The following is a 17656-nucleotide window of genomic DNA, read 5'->3' as shown; positions in this document are numbered from 1 at the left end:
GACTCCTTCCTGAGCGGTGCCAGAGCCCAGCCCGGGCGCCAGGGACACACATGCACTTGGCAGGGGCCCGGCTGGCGCTGCTCAAACTCAGCCGCTCCCAGGACGTGCCTGGCTCGGGGAATTCAGGTAAACACATTCCAGCAGGGAGCCCAGCGCCCCCGAGAGTTAGGGGAGAAACACCGGCCTGGAGCCGGCCCAGGGACACGCCGACCCCGGGCAGAGTCACGGACGGGCAGGACGAGGGACGGGTGAACCCAGCAGGGCTGCAGTGACGGGGCAGGAGGGGAACGCGGAGCGGAGCCGGCTCAGCAGCTGGGTTTGGTGCCAAAGGTGCTCGGCCGGGTTTCTTGCCGGCGAGCCTGGTCGCCGTGCCCCAGCTCCGTGGTTACAGGGACGCTGTGGTCACCCGCTCCGGCCCTGAGGGGCTTAAAACAGCGCGGGGAGGGGGCGGGGGGGGGGGGGGGCTGTGGCTGGAGCAAGCGGCTCCCAGGCTGATGGGGAAGCAGCCTCAGCTGTGGCCAAGCCCCAGTCAGGGCCCGGCTGGCCCCTATAAGAGGGCCGTGGGTCAGGAGACTCTCGCTCTCCCTCTAGCCTTTGGAGAGGGAGGGTCCAGGCTGCGGGGAGCTGAGGAAGGGACCGAGGGCGGAGCAGGGCCGGGGAAGGGCCGGGGCGCTGGGGAGCTCCCCCCTAGCGGAGCTCCAGGCTGTTGGGAGCTGAGAAAGGGACGGAGGGCGGAGCAGGGCCGGGGTGCTGGGGAGCTCCCCCCTAGCGGAGCTCCAGGCTGTTGGGAGCTGAGAAAGGGACCGAGGGCGGAGCAGGGCCGGGGAAGGGCCGGGGCACTGGGGAGCTCCCCCCTAGCGGAGCCCCAGGCTGTTGGGAGCTGAGGAAGGGGCCGAGGGGGGAGCAGGGCCGGGGAAGGGCCGGGGCGCTGGGGAGCTCCCCACTAGCCGAGCCCCAGGCTGTTGGGAGCTGAGGAAGGGACCGAGGGCGGAGCAGGGCCGGGGTGCTGGGGAGCTCCCCCCTAGCCGAGCCCCAGGCTGCGGGGAGCTGAGGAAGGGCCCGAGGGCGGAGCAGGGCCGGAGAAGCGCCGGGGTGCTGGGGAGCTCCCCCCTAGCCGAGCCCCAGGCTGCGGGGAGCTGAGGAAGGGGCCGAGGGGGGAGCAAGGCCGGGGAAGGGCCGGGGCGCTGGGGAGCTCCCCCCTAGCCGAGCCCCAGGCTGCGGGGAGCTGAGGAAGGGACCGAGGGGGGAGCAAGGCCGGGGAAGGGCCGGGGTGCTGGGGAGCTCCCCCCTAGCTGAGCCCCAGGCTGCAGGCCGAAGGAAGGGCCCCCTTGAGGGTACGAGGGCTGCAGAGGGGCAGCCCCGCTATAGGCAGAGAAAGGCAGCAGGTCCAACCCCCCTTGCCCGTGATGAGGGGCTGCCCCTGCAGTCTGCCCCAAGGCGCGGGGGCGCGCTGGTGCCTGGCAGTAGCCTATGACTGAGGCGAGGTGGGGTAGGGGGTGGGGGTTTCCCTGGGTGGGGAGACCCAGAGACTGTGGGGTTACTGCCAGGGGGCAGCACCCCGGCGTGCAAGGGGCACCAGGTCCGGGAGGGACACGGGGGCCAGGAAAGGCGGGACACCGGGCTGCAGAGGGCGCTCCGACGGCTGGAGCGCTAATTCCCAGAAGGTACCAGCAGGAGGCACCGCAGGGGGGGGGTCCCACACGGTTACAGACACCAACACACGTGTGCCCATCCGAATGGGACCAACTCAGTCAGCAGGCGCCTTCCCGCCGCCCCCGCCAGGCCACGTCCTGGGACTTCTCTGCCTGACACACACAAGCGCCGCGCTCCCCTCCCGACGTGAGGCCGCAGGGGCTGCCAGGTGCACGGTCGAAAAGGGACCTGGCGGCTCCGGTCGGCATCACGGGTCGGCCTGCGGGTGCCCCCTACTGCCTCCTCCACCTGCACTGCCTGACCTGGACACCTGGTACCGGCCCCCACCACGCAGCACCGCACTCACCTTCCAGCCCTCGGCATCTGCCAAGCGCTCGGCCTCCACAAAGCCCGTCCAGGTGAGCTGCAGAGAGCGGGACAGAAACCAGCCAGTGGGGGTCAGTGGCCTTCTGACGAAGTGGGACTGTTCTTAATGTTTTCTCTGAATACTGTGTGGGTGCCTCAGTTTCCCCTATGCAGTTCTCAAGTATCTAGGTGGTGGGATAAGGGGGTGTGACTGTTGCAGAGCCCTAGGAGACCAGTGTGATGCTGTCTGCACAGAGAAGGGCCGACACCCTGTCTTCTGGCAACTGATGGCCTGGGCCCCTCCCCTGCAAAGGTGCCAACCTTTGCGCTGTTCCCCTCAGAGCGGTGGAGCTCTCACAGCGCTGCGAGAGAACTCTGGCGGCGCGACTACACTCACACTACACCGAATTGCCAAGTGTAGCCAAGGCCTTAGAGTGAGAGTTTGCTTGCTCTCCCCTGCATCCTCAAGCATTCAGCCATAAAACTGTTCTGCTCTTAAACACCAGTAACCAAATCTGTCCTCAGACCCTGAAGCACAGACTGCTCTCTTAAAGAATCAGAAAGGAGACATTCCTGTTCCAACACCATTGTCTTCCCAACAAGTTGGCCCCACACAGCCACTCGGTTATAGGGCTGTTTAAATTCCTTAACAGCTTTCACTCCATCTGAGACCTTCTCAAAGCTACCCACACTGGATCTTTCAAAAGGACAGTCAGTGGATCCATTCACAACAGAACATTTCTGGCTGTTAGGAACTGAAACTTCCCTGATTAAATCACTTTTACACCCTTTAGTTGCAGTAAACGGCTTGCACCGATTACCATGAGGATTCCTTCCCTTAGGAGCGTCTCTAAGCAACAATTCACCCCTCACAGAAATTCTGCCCTTACCCTCTTCACCCAGGGCTTGCTCTAAAGGAACACTTTCCTGAGCAACAACAGACTCTGTCTGGGTCTTACTTACATCCAGGATCACCTTTGGCCCATCAGGCAGATTTCTACACAATCTCCTTTCAGGCAAACCCATGGACTCACTAGATGAAAGGTCAGAAGCATTTTCCTTCCCTTTGCCACTCACAAGTTCAGGAATTTTTTCCTTCTTGCTACAAGTTTCCACACGATCAGTAGGCAATACAATCAAATCATCTTTCTGCTCTCCTTGTGCCCTGGCTAGGGTATCACCCTGATCAGACAGAGTTGCTACATCCTTTTCCAACCACACATTAGCAATAGGCAAAACACAAGCACCAGAATTGTCTGGTCTCTGGGATTTTGCTAAGACACTAACTGGATGCAACCTAATTACAGTGCCATTCTCCCCAGCAGACACAAACTTAGGACCATTCCCTTCCTGGGCTTTAATTGAATCCAGAACCAACTCCGAGACAACTGCACAATTTTCAACCATCACAGGCTGAAAGGCACCTTCTGTCTGCTCCACAGACAAAGAAGAGCTGGAGACACCTTTTTTACCAGACACATAGCTCGGGATTTCATTTCCCTTGTCCCAGCACACAGGGCTGTTCACAGACAACTGCTTGGAGACTGGGGTAGCTTCCTCCATAGGCCAGTCAATACCCCTGACAGACACAGGCACATTTCCTTCACTGTCACTATTCTCCACACAGGTAACAGGTAAGGTCTAGGGACACTCATCTTCCACTCTCCTTGCCTTCCCAAACTGCTGAGCTGATGGCTTTATCTAGTCACAAGGCTGCCTAGGCTTATCCAACCTTTCCTTACCAGGCCCATTGCCACTCCCAACAGATACACTGCTGCTCTTCTCACGACACTGAGCTACTGCCAGCAAATCACAGTTACCCTTTTCAGGTTCAATTTTACAAGCTGTACTAGCCAACAATCCATCAGCCCTCAAAAATCCACCCTTTCCTTCCTCAGCTAGGGCTTCAACCTGACCATCCTCTTTAATCTGCTCCCGAGAAACATTGTCCTAACCAATGAGACCTTTCTGCTCTTGATCTAACTCCAGATTCACGTCTGAGACGTTAGACCGACATTCAGACACTTCATTCACAGCCACACGGCTTTCCTGCACAGACACACAGCTATTTCCCACCAGGTTAAAGTCCCCCTCCCCCTGGTCATAGCAAAACTGGTTAAACACAGAAAACTGCCCAGAGTAATACCACATATCCACAGAGTTATACACTGGATTTCCAAGAGGATACAGTCTCTGCTGTTCTTCTCTTGCTTTTTTGACTTGGAGCTGGGGTCTGGTCGTCTCCTGTTGCCTCTGTCGAGCCTTCTCCTCAGCGGCCAGAAGCTCCAGACGCCCCTTACGTGCTTTTTCTTCTCTCTTAGCAGCTTCTTTCGTTCTCTCAGCGCCTCTTTCTCCAGCTGGGCCGAGGCTCGCTTCTCTTTCATCCGAATTTCTGCCAGTTTTTGTTCATGTTCAAATTGCAGGCTGTCCATCCAGGCTTGCAGTTTCATTGCTTCTGCTGTTGCTTTTTGGCTCATGGTCACTGATCTTTAACCAAACTCTCAATACCAAAATTCAAATTTGGACAGCGTGGGGTTCTGACCCAAAGCTTAACTGACCTGGTTCTGTGGATCCAAGCACGACTACGCCACTGTGACAATGCGGTTCTGGCGGAACCCAACTGAGAGCACCAACTCAGGACAAATCGCTTAAAACAGGGCAGTTACAGCCCAAGGCTGGGGTTTTTCCACCTCTAAGGCAAACCAGACCAGCCAGACTAAGAGGACTTCGGTCTCACCCCACTGGCTAACCGCAAGTCACACAAGTAATTCCCTTAGACACTCCAGTTTCCCAGTATCACCACCAGTGCCACTTGTTACGGGGACAAACCGTTATGAAAACCAATACCCCAGTAACAGAAAAAAGGTTCTCTCGATTCCAAAGGACCAAGCCCCAGACCCAGGTCAATATACAAATCAGACCTTACCCACAAATCACGCTGTTGCCAATCCTTTAGAATCTAAAATCTAAAGGTTTATTCATAAAAGGAAAAAGATAGAGATGAGAGCTAGAATTGGTTAAATGGAATCAATTACATACAGTAATGGCAAAGTTCTTGGTTCAGGCTTGCAGCAGCGATGGAATAAACTGCAGGTTCAAATCAAGTCTCTGGAACATCCCCAGCTGGGATGGGTCCTCAGTCCTTTGTTCAGAGCTTCAGCTTGTAGCAAAGTTCCTCCAGAGGTAAGAAGCAGGATTGAAGACAAGATGGAGATGAGGCATCAGCCTTTTATAGTCTCCTCCAGGTGTAAGAACACCTCTTTGTTCTTACTGTGGAAAATTACAGCAAAATGGAGTCTGGAGTCACATGGGCCAGTCCCTGCATACTTTGCTGGGCTACAAGGCGTATCTGCCTTCTCTCAATGGGTCCATTGTATAGCTGATGGTCCTTAATGGGCCATCAAGCAGGCTAGGCAGAGCTAACACCAACTTGTCTGGGATGTCTCCCAGCAGCATAGCATAAGTTTGAAATACAGACAGTTTAGAGCCAATATTCATAACTTCAACTACACAATTGATACACCCAGGTAGACAGCATAATTATACCCAGTAAACCATAATCTTGTCTTAGACACCTCATTTAACCCCCTTTATACAAGATTTGGTGCCACTACAGGACCTTGGTTGCAACCATGTTCTATACGGTCCCAGATTATGTCAATAACGTCACACTCCTGTTTCATTAACTTCCTCACTGTCATGTAGTTCCCGTTTCTGAACTGTGGGGGGCTTCTCTGGTGTCTCCCCCCCACGTCCCCAGGGATGGTCTCTATTACCAAGCAGTTCAGCTCTATTCACCTCTTGGACTATGTCAAGTTTCCCTCCCCACTCTGAACTCTGGGGTCCAGATGTGGGGACCCATATGACAACCCCCCTAAGCTTATTTCTACCAGCTTAGGTTAAAAACTTCCCCAAGGCACAAATCCTTCCTTGTCCTTGGACGGTATTGCTGCCATCACCAAGTGAGTTAGAGAAAAAGTTCAGGAAAAGGGTCACTTGAAATCCCTGTTCCCCCCGAAATATCCCCGCCAGCCCCTTCACCCCCTTTCCTGGGGAGGCTTGAGAATAATGTGACGACGAACCAGAGCCTTTGTCCCTAGGACACTGAAAATCAAACAGGTTCTTAAAGGAAGAATTTTGTTTAAAGAAAAAAGTAAAAGAATCACACCTGCACCATCAGGATGGAAGGTAACTTTACAGGGTAATAAAAAGATTTAAACACAGAAGACTCCCCTCTAGGCTCAGCCTCAAAGTTACAAAAAACAGGGATAAACCTCCCTCTTAGCACAGGGAAAATTCACAAGCTAAAACAAAAAATAATCTAATGCATTTCCTTGCCTTTACTTACAATTCCTGTAATTTTAGATTTATATTTCAGGTATGTTTTCAGATATTTTACCTGCCTGGTCGGTCTCTCCATTCAGAGAGGGAACAAACAAACAGAGCACACACAAAACCTCCCCCGCCCCCCGATTTGAAAGTATTTTCTTTCCTTATTGGTCCTTTTGCTCAGGTGCCAACCAGGTCATCTGAGCTTTTTAACCCCTTAGAGGTAAAGTGATTCTGTACCTCTGGCCAGAAGAGATTTGATGTTACTGCAGACATAAGGGTTGTTACCCTTCCCTTTATATTTATGACAGACCAGATCCTGTGTTCCACTGAGATCTACATCAAGAATTCCCTCTCCTCTGGTGGGTTCCAGGACCAGCTGCTCCACGAAGCAGTCATTTAAGGTGTCAAGAAACTTTATCTCTGCATCCCGTGCTGAGATGACATGTACCCAGTCAATATGGGGATAATCTGTTAGTCTTTAAGGTGCCATCAGACTCCTTGTTGTTTTTGTAGATACAGACTAACACGGCTACCCCCTGATACTTAATATGGGGATAGTTGACATCCCCCATTATTATTGAGTTTTTTATTTTAATAGCCTCTCTAATCTCCCTGAGCATTTCAGAATCATTATCGCCATCCTGGTCAGCTGGTTGGTAATATATCCCTACTGCTATAGTCTTCTTATTCGAGCATGGAATTATTATCCATAGAGATGCTATGGCACAGTTTGGTTCATTTAAGTTTTTTACTTCATTTGATTCTACGCTTTCTTTCACATCTAGTGTCACTCCCCCACCAGCACGACCTGTTCTGTCCTTCCGATAAATAAATCTATTTTGTATTTTACCTAGAACACTGTGTGCTGTTTGAAGTGCAAAGGGGAACAAGAGATGGGGCACGTCCATTTTCCGCTGTGGAAGTGGCGGACTGGGTAACACACACACTGGTCGGGCCGTGACCAGGGTGGGCCGGTACAGCTCCGGGGGCCTGGGCTGGGGACGTGAGGGTATTTCGGCTCTGTTGTGGGTTCACGAGTGGCTGGCCGGAGCTGGGATGAGTGCAGGCTTGGGGCGTTTTGCAGCTTGTCTCGTCGCAGTGTGAGAGGGAGCCCGGCTGGGGGTCAGGGGGCTCAGTGGTACCCCAGTTCCAGCTGGCACCCCGAGGGGGACCCGTCCCACATCCCACCAGCCCCTGGCTGGGCGGTGGTGGGTACCTCGCTGGGAGAGCCGCTCGTGGCACTCCGCCCTGTGCAGGGACATGGGCGCCGGGTGCGTACGCGCAGCACCGACGCTGTACGAAGAGCAGCGGCTGCAGGCCGGTGTCACGGGTGTAGCCCACTGTCCGTGGCCAGAGAGACCCAGCGGGGGGGGGAGGGGGGGAAGCACTGGCTGAGCTGGGAGGGGTCAGTACAACGCACTGGCTGAGGCCGGCCCATGTCAATGGGGAAAGCTACTCGCCCAAGGGCTGCCCCGGCTCTCCCCCTCCCCCTCCCCCCCGGCAGGGAAGCTGAGCCAAGGGTCCCGCGGGGGAGCGATTGGGCGGGGGCAGGGATCCCGCTGGCAGCTCCCCCGGGGGCCTGGAGTTGCTGCAGCCTGGCTGGGGACCGGCTCTGGGCTCTGTGGCAGAGTCAGGTGCCTGGGCCAGCGCTGGGGCCAGGCCACTAACCTCCCCACCCCCTGGCTGCTTTGACAACACTGCGCGGCCCGGGGACACTGGCTGGTCATGGGGGGGAGGGGATGGCTGCAGCTCCTGGCCTGGGGTGGGGCTGCAGCGGGGACACGGCTCCCCAGGGCCCGTCGGCCGGACGCGCTGGGCAGAGCTCAGGGTGGCATGCGGGCGGCTGGAGCCCAGAGGCTCCGTCTCGGAGGCGGTGAAGCCGTGTGGCCGGCCCTGGTGGGAGAGCGGGTGTGACGTTATTGACATAAACTGGGACCATATAGATCATTGTTGCAACCAAGGTCCTGTAGTGGCACCCAAATCTTGTATAAAGGGGGTCAAATGGGGTGTCTAAGACAAGGTTATGGTTTGCTGGTTATGATTATGCTGTCTATATGTGTGTGTCAGTGATGGAGTTGAAGTTATGAATATTGGCTCTATACTGTCTGTATTTCAAACTTATGCTATGCTGCTGGGTGACATCCCAGACAAGCTGGTGTCAGCTCTGCCTAGCCTGCTTGATGGCCCATTAAGGACCATCAGCTATACAATGGACCCATTGAGAGAAGGCAGATACGCCTTGTAACTCAGCAAAGTATGCAGGGACTGGCCCATGTGACTCCAGACTCCATTTTGCTGTAATTTTCCACAGTAAGAACAAAGAGGTGTTCTTACACCTGGAAAAGACTATATAAGGCTGATGCCTCATCTCCATCTTGTCTTCAATCCTGCTTCTTACCTCTGGAGGAACTTTGCTACAAACTGAAGCTCTGAACAAAGGACTGAGGACCCATCCCAGCGGGGGATGTTCCAGAGACTTGATTTGAACCTGCAGTTTATTCCATCACTGCTGCAAGCCTGAACCAAGAACTTTGCCATTACTGTATGTCATTGATTCCATGTAACCAATTCTAACTCTCATCTCTATCTTTTTCCTTTTATGAATAAACCTTTAGATTTTAGATTCTAAAGGATTGGCAACAGCGTGATTTGTGGGTAAGATCTGATTTGTATGTTGACCTGGGTCTGGGGCTTGGTCCTTTGGGATCAGGAGAACCTTTTTTCTTTTACTGGGGTATTGGTTTTCATAACCATTTGTCCCCATAACGAGTGGCACTGGTGGTGATACTGGGAAACTGGAGTGTCTAAGGGAATTACTTGTGTGACTTGTGGTTAGCCAGTGGGGTGAGACCGAAGTCCTCTTTGGCTGGCTGGTTTGGTGCCTTAGAGGTGAAAAAACCCCAGCCGTGGGCTGTTACTGCCCTGTTTTAGCAATTTGTCCTGAGTTGGCACTCTCAGTTGGGTCCCGCCAGAACTGCCTCATCACAGCAGGACCCCAGGGCTCTGGTCCGCTGGGGGGGGGCTCCAAAGCTGGGGGAGTAGCCCTGAATCTGCCATGAGCCCCCTTCCATTAGCTTTCCCTGTGCCCCCCCCAGCCTCTCACTCCCCCAATCCCTGTTCTGTTATGTCTTCTGCCTCCCAGCAGGAGCTGCGGGGGTGGGCATGTCCCATGAGCAGCACTGGGCTACGCCGGGGCCTGTGGAACTCCCTGCTGCAGGAACTCACAGCAGCACAGCCCCTGACGGACACAGCGGTGAAGCGCCTCATCCCCCGCGGGGGACCCAGGCCCTTCTGCACCCCTCAGGCTGCTACCCCAGAGCCGAACGAGCCCAGCATGGCTCCTGCCAGCTCCTCTGCCGCAGACGCCCAGCCCCCGCCCTGGCCGGGCCTTTGCAAACCCATCGGAGCCAGAGCCTGGGGCCTGGCTGCACCAGGGCAGGTGCTGGGGCTGGCAGCCCCCCCCCCCCCCACAGCCTTCCAGCACAGTCTGACCCCCATCTACCGCCCACAAACCCAGCCACCCCCCAACTCCCCTCCCCCCAGGTTTATGGCTTTTCTGGCCCTTTTGTCCAAGGGCTCGAGGTGACCCCCCCCCCCCCCAGCGTGAATTCACTTTTCCAGGGAGGTTGCCAAAGACATCAAAGGCTTCACTGGCCCCAATCTCCCCTCACCCCCCTCCAACCTCCACCCCCCAGCTCGGTGTCCATCTCGCCCCCCAGCTGAGCACCAGGTGCTCGGCTCGGGGGCCGGCTGCTGAGCGAGGTCCCCAGGGAGGGCGAGCAACTCTGCGCCAGCGACTCCAGCCCCCCTCCCCCCCCCCGGCGCTGCCCCTTTAATTCAATCTGCCTGAGCCACGGGCAGGAAGGTGAGCGAGCGCCGGGGGGGCCCCAGGGACCGGTAGCTCTGAGCAGCTCTGGCTGACGGCTGGCGCAGACGGGCCAGGCTGAACCCCCACGGACCCAGAGCTGGGGGGCTCTGTGCTCATGGCCAGGCTCTGGGGGCGACGGGGCACCTCACAGCACAGTCTGACCCTGCTGGGGGCAGGGAAGCTCTGCACGGAGCCACCGGGCCGGCACCGCGCCCCAGGGAGCCCCGGGTCTCCCGCTCTCCTCCCTGGCCGGCCACACGGCCTCAGCGGCTCTGGGCTCCGGCCTGCCCCCGGCATCTCCGCAGGTTGCTCCAGCCGGGGCCCCCGCCCGAGGCAGCGCTGGCCGGGGTGTCTCCCCGCTGGGCTGGAGTCTGGCCACGGACGCCTGGGTTCTATTCTGAGCCCTGCCTGGAACTGGCTGTTCCCGCTCCCCGGGGGGGGCTGGAGCAGCCTGGCCCGGTGCCACCCGCGTCCGCAGCTCCAACGACATGTCTGTGACCCGCAGGCTGCGACCGAGCTGAACGGTTCCTGGCTCAGCTCCCGGCGCCTGGGCAGCTAATGGGATCTGGCCTCCCCCGCATTCATCTGCAGCCCGCGGGCACTTCCTGTCCCAAACGCTGCCGCGGCGCAGAGCCGGCCTGGCCCGTACATCGCTGCCCTGCGCCGGGAGGCAGAGCTGGGGCTGGGGACAATCCCCATCACAGGGCTAGGCCTGGCCTCCGCTGGGGGCAGGGGACCCGTTTGTGGAAATCACCTCTCGTGAATCCTTGTGCAAATCTGTGGTTGTGCAAAAGAGCTTGTCCAGGATGTGTGTGCAACAGGCTCCTAGCAGGGCTGGGCTGGCAGGGACTGCGGGTCGGGAGTGAGGAGCACCGGCAAGGATGTGGGGCAGGGCTGGGCTGGCAGGGGCTGTGGGTCGGGAGTGAGGGGCACCGGCAAGGATGTGGGGCAGGGCTGGGCTGGCAGGGGGCTGCGGATCGGGAGTGAGGGGCACCGGCAAGGATGTGGGGCAGGGCTGGGCTGGCAGGGGGCTGCGGATCGGGAGTGAGGGGCACCGGCAGGGATGGGGGTGGGGGGTGGCTGGACACCAGCGGCACCTTCGACTCGGGGGAGCCGGGAACAGACCAGCCGAGAGGTCTGGGAGCCCCAGAATAGCCCCGCCCCCGCCCCATTTTTATATCCCACCTTGGTGAGGGGCGGGGCCAGGGGAAAGTGGGCCAGGCTCCCCTCGGGCTCCGCCTCTCCTGGGGCAGGCTCCGCCCCTGTGGGGGAGGGGAGCCCAGCTCCTGGGGCAGGGTGTGTGTGACATGCAGTGACCCCGGGGTGGGGCTGGTTATCCAGGGGACCCATCCCGGACCCCCACCCAGGGTCACTCAGCTGTGGGTGGGGGCAGGACAGCTCCCGCCCCACACACCCCCAGTCAGTGGGGAGCACGGACCAGCCCCTCAGCATCACCCCGTGAGCCAACAAATAACCCCCCAGCCCCCCTGGGGGGCGCTGGTCACGATCCGGCTCCAGGGGACAGGCTGTGGGGGGCAGGGAGTGGGGCCCGACCCCTCTGGAGGATGCTGGCCCCAGGCAGGACCCTCTGCCAGGCTTGGCCCGTGGTGGGGGCTGCACAGCCCCAGCCCGAGCCGGGTACAAGCGCCCCCTTAGACCAGACTGTGCCGTGTGTGGGGGTGCAGCTCCAGGCTGTGTGGGGGGCTGGGAATCACTGGGGGGGCCAGGCTGAGTGTGGGGTTGGGGGTCACGGGGGCCCAAGCTGTGTAGGGGGTTTGGGGGTGTGACGGAGCAGGGAGCAGGGCAGATTTGACCTGGGAATGTTGCAGGGGGGTTGCAGTGGGGATGTGGGACTTCCCTTGAAGGAAGCTACCTGAGCTGTAACCTGAGCCAGGAACGGGGGTGGGGAGAATTAACACCTTCTGCCCGGGAGACTGAACAAAGGAGAGGAGCAGCGGGAGGAGTTGGGAGTTTAGTTTCGGTTGGGGCTGGGTGGTGCAACGCAGGGAACCCAAGCTGGGGTCTAAGCTCCCTGAACCTCCCAGAAGGACCTAATTGAGGGGGTCTGGTCGTACCTACACGCTCTGCTTGAGACTGTGTTCCTGTCCTTAAATAAACCTTCTGCTTTACTGGTTGGCTGAGAGTCGCAGTGAATCTCGGGCAGAGGGGTGCAGGGCCCTAACTCCCCCACAATCCGCAACAACTGGTGGCAGCGGCGGGATCTACTGCACCCCGTGGACGGCGCTTCCTGCAGTAAGTGACTGGGGAGCAGTAAAACGAAGGGGGATTGACGGGGACCAGGCCTGCTGAAGAGTGGGAGAGAGACGGTTATTACCCCTGGGAGTGTGTGACCAGCGAGAAGGACTTTTGCAGTAACAGGGTCCCCCGGGGGGATCGCAGCGAGTGGTCCCAGGGGCGGAGGAGTCTGCAGCTCGACCCTGGCAGAGAGGTGGTGACCTCGAGAAGGGCTGGCACACTAGGGGGCCCCCTGGGAACTGTGGGGAGCTGTGAGCACACAGGCCGGTGAGTGGCCAGCAGGAAGATGTACGCCAAGCGGCTTAAGAGCGACCTGGTGGAGCTGTGCAAGCAGAGGCGGCTGCGCATTGGGAGGCTCACCAAAGAACAGCTCATTGCCCAGCTGGAGGCGGAAGATCGCGCGAATGAACTGATCCCTGTGTCTCAGGGAAGCAGCCTGGCAAATGCAGCGCAGGCACCAGAGTCTGTCCCAGCTGGGAGTGGTCAGCCGGCTGCTGAGGGCTTCCCGAGACCCCTCCTTCCTATGCCTAGGGGAAGGGTGGGGAGGAGCCCAGCAAATACCGAAGGCGCCGTGACCCCCCCGGCCAGCAGGGGGTCCCCCCGGCGAAGCCCGCCGGCCAGCAGAGGATCCTCCCGGCGACGTTCGGCATCCGGGGAGCGGAATTGGCTGGAATGGGAGAAAGAGCTAAAACTGAGAGAGCTGGAGGATCGTGAACGACAGAGACAGCATGAACGGGAGGAGAAAGAGAGACAGCATCAGCGTGAACGGGAGGAGAAAGAGAGACAGCATCAGCGTGAAGAGAGACAGAGACAGCATGAACGGGAGGAGAATGAGAGACAGCATCAGCGTGAACGGGAGGAGAAAGAGAGACAGCGTCAGCATGAACTGGAACTGGCGAGATTGAAGGGCAGCGAACCCCCGGCTGCGGTGAGTGAGGGGGGACCCAGGACTGCACGGAGCTTTGATAAGTGCATCATGGCCCCATACAAGGAGGGGGAGGACATGGATGACTTCCTGGAGGCCTTTGAGACGGCCTGCGAGCTGCACCGGGTGGATCCCGCGGACAGACTCCGGGTCCTTACCCCCTTACTGGACCCCAAATCCGTGGCATTGTACCGCCAACTGGGAGAGGCAGAGAAAGGGGACTACGAACTATTCAAAAAGGCCCTGCTACGAGAGTTTGGGCTGACTCCTGAGATGTACCGGGAAAGGTTCCGGAGTCAAGATAAAACCCCTGAGATCTCCTATTTGCAACTAGCCGTCCGCATGGAAAGATACGCCAGCAAGTGGGCTGGTGGGGCCCAGACGAAGGAGGACCTGATTAAACTGCTGGTACTGGAGCAACTGTATGGGCGGTGCCCATCCGACCTGAGGCTGTGGTTGGTGGACAGAAAGCCAGAGAACCCGCGACACGCCGGGCAGCTGGCTGATGAGTTTGTAAAGAGCCGGTCAGGGGGTGGCAGGGAGGAGCCCCAAAGGAACAGGCCCGCCGCGATGCAGAGAGAGAGTCACCCTGGGACCTCCCAAAGGGGGAATATGGGGAATCCCCTCCCACGGGGAAGGCCCAGCATCAGGGACAACCGACCGGCTCGAGGGGACCCACGGGACCTGAGCTGCTATTACTGCGGCCGAAGAGGCCACGTTCGGGCCCAGTGCCCCAAGCTCAAGGACAGACTGAGCAGACCGAACCCGCACCGGGTTAACTTGGTAGAGGCCCAGACGGACGAGGGGCAGGCTTCCCACGCAAGAGGGGCTGGCAGCTTATCAACTGCTCAAGAGAGAGAAGGGCCCCCGGCCAGCTTCTCTGGAGGGCCAGATGCTCCGGATTCAAAGTTCTCCGTTTACAGGGTTGGCGCGGGGCTGTCCCTGCGGAGCGAGTGCCTTGTTCCCCTGGAGGTGGATGGGAAGAAAGTTTATGGATACTGGGACACTGGCGCAGAGGTGACACTGGCCCGGCCCGAGGTGGTGGCCCCAGATCGGGTGGTGCCCAACACCTTCCTGACCCTGACCGGGGTGGGCGGGACCCCATTTAAGGTTCCCGTAGCGAGGGTACACCTGAAATGGGGGGCCAAGGAGGGCCCCAAGGACGTGGGAGTGCACCACCATTTGCCCACTGAGGTGTTGATGGGGGGGGACCTAGAGGACTGGCCAAGCAGCCCCCAGACCGCCTTAGTCGTGACCCGTAGCCAGAGCCGGCGAGGGGCACTACGCCCTGACCTTGGGAAGGATGTCCCACCGGAGGCACCGAACCCTTCCCGGGTGGGGAGGGAACACCCAAGGACAGGCCGCGGGGTGGCTGGGGCTTCCGACCCAGCCGACGAGAGGGAGCAGGTCCCCATCCCTTCCTCAGCCGCCGAGTTCCAGGCCGAGTTGCAGAAGGACCCCTCCCTGCGGAAGCTAAGGGGCCTGGCTGACCTCAGTGTGGGACAGACCATGAGGAGAGGATGCAAGGAGAGGTTCCTGTGGGAGAAGGGGTTCCTGTACCGAGAGTGGGCTCCCCCGGGGGAAGTGGAGTCATGGGGGATCAGGAGGCAGCTGGTGGTTCCCCAGAAGTTTCGCCACAAGCTACTGTACCTGGCCCATGACATCCCTCTCGCAGGGCACCAGGGGATCCGGCGCACCAGGCAGAGGCTGCTACAGAACTTTTACTGGCCCGGGGTCTTCACCAACGTCCGGCAGTACTGCCGATCCTGTGACCCCTGCCAGAGGGTGGGGAAGGCCCGGGACAAGGGGAAGGCAGCATTGAGACCTTTGCCCATCATAGAGGAGCCTTTCCAGAAGGTGGCCATGGACATAGTGGGACCTCTCAGCAAGACGACCCGGTCTGGGAAGAAATACATCCTGGTGGTGGTAGATTTCGCCACCCGCTACCCCGAGGCAGTGCCCTTATCGTCCATTGAAGCAGACACTGTGGCGGATGCGCTGCTGACCATTTTCAGCCGAGTGGGGTTCCCCAAGGAAGTCTTGACGGACCAAGGGTCCAACTTCATGTCGGCCCTACTCCGGTGCTTGTGGGAGAGATGTGGGGTCCGGCACAACTGGGCCTCAGCATATCACCCCCAATCCAACGGGCTGGTGGAGAGGTTCAATGGGACGCTAAAAATGATGCTGAAAACATTTATGAATCAGCACCCGCAGGACTGGGACAAGTACTTACCTCACCTGCTGTTTGCGTACAGGGAGGTACCCCAGGAGTCTACCGGGTTTTCGCCTTTCGAACTGCTATATGGAAGGCGGGTAAGGGGGCCCCTGGACCTGATGAGAGACGAATGGGAGGGGAAGGCCACTCCTGACGGAGAGTCGGTGGTGGAGTATGTCCTGACCTTCCGGGAACGACTTGCCGAGCTCATGGGCCTGGCCAGGGAGAATCTGGCCAGAGCCCAGAGGAAGCAGAAGGTCTGGTATGACCGCACAGCACGGGCCCGCGCCTTCGCCACTGGGGATCAGGTGATGGTCCTCATCCCCGTGAGGAAAAACAAACTCCAGGCCGCCTGGGAAGGGCCCTTCAAGGTTGTCAAGCAACTAAACGAGGTAAACTATGTGGTGGAGCTGTCGAACCGGGCACACCACCACCGGGTGTACCATGTGAATATGATGAAGCCATATTATGACAGGGGGAATATGGTATTGGCCGTGTGTGGACAGTGGGAGGGGCAGGGAGATGACCCTTTAGTAGATCTATTCCCTGGGACAAGAGTTGGCTTCCCACTGGAAGCAATTCCCCTCTCTGATCGGCTAACCCCTGCCCAGCGAGCTGAGATCGGAGGGGTGCTGCATCTGTACCAGCAGCTGTTTTCCAACCAGCCTGGACGCACTAATCTGACTGTCCACCGGGTGCAGACAGGATCGCACCCGCCTATAAAATGCTCCCCCTTCCGAGCCACAGGGAAAACTGCTCAGGACCTGGAAAGAGAGGTCAATGACATGCTGGCTTTGGGGGTGATCCAGCCGTCTTCCAGCCCTTGGGCCTCGCCGGTGGTGCTGGTCCCCAAAAAGGACGGGTCGATCCGGTTCTGTGTGGACTATCGGAAGCTCAATGCCATCACTGTAGCCGATGCCTACCCCATGCCCAGGCCGGACGAGCTCCTAGACAAGCTGGGAGGTGCTCGGTACCTTACCACCATGGATCTTACAAAGGGCTATTGGCAAGTGCCGCTGGATGCAGATGCCAGGCTGAAATCGGCCTTTGTCACCCCTCTGGGGCTCTATGAGTTCCTGACCCTGGCCTTCGGCCTCAAGGGAGCGCCGGCCACCTTCCAGCGCCTGGTGGATCAGCTACTGAGGGGGATGGAGAGTTTTGCCGTGGCGTTATCGATGACATCTGTGTCTTTAGCCAGACCTGGGAGGACCACATATCCCAGGTTAGACAAGTGCTGGACCGACTCCAGGAGGCTGGGCTGACCGTAAAACCGGAGAAGTGCAAGGTGGGGATGGCTGAGGTATCCTACCTAGGCCACCGGGTGGGAAGCGGCTGCCTAAAGCCGGAACCAGCCAAAGTGGAGGTGATCAGAGACTGGCCCGCTCCTCAAACCAAAAAGCAGGTCCAAGCCTTTATTGGGATGGCAGGATACTATCGGAGGTTCGTGCCCCACTTTAGTGCCATAGCCGCCCCCATCACTGAGCTGTGCAAGAAGGGGAAGCCAGACAAAGTGGTCTGGACCGAGGAGTGCCAGGAGGCTCTCCGGGCGCTGAAAGAGGCTCTGGTCAGTGGCCCAGTTCTGGCAAACCCAGACTTTGACAAGCCCTTTATGGTGTTCACCGACGCCTCAGACACAGGACTGGGGGCGGTGTTAATGCAGGAGGATGAAAAGGGGGAGAGACACCCCATCGTGTACCTGAGCAAGAAGTTACTACCCCGGGAGCAGAACTACGCGGCCATCGAGAAGGAATGCCTGGCCATGGTGTGGGCCCTCAAGAAACTAGAGCCATATCTCTTTGGGCGTCACTTCACCGTGCACACCGACCACTCTCCCCTGACCTGGCTGCACCAGATGAAAGGAGCCAACGCCAAGCTCCTGAGATGGAGCCTGCTCCTGCAGGATTATGACATGGACGTGGTCCATGTGAAGGGACGTGACAACCTGATAGCGGACGCATTGTCCCGGAGAGGGAGCCCTGAACTTCCCAGGTCACTGGTCAGAGTGACCCCGCTCAGTTCAGTCTCGAAGGGGGGAGAGATGTGACGGAGCAGGGAGCAGGGC

Source organism: Chrysemys picta, chromosome 1, assembly GCF_011386835.1.
Source record: "Chrysemys picta bellii isolate R12L10 chromosome 1, ASM1138683v2, whole genome shotgun sequence".
NCBI classification, from domain to species: domain Eukaryota; kingdom Metazoa; phylum Chordata; order Testudines; family Emydidae; genus Chrysemys; species Chrysemys picta.
The sequence above is the reverse complement of the archived record's forward strand: the minus strand, read 5'-3'. Positions refer to the sequence as shown.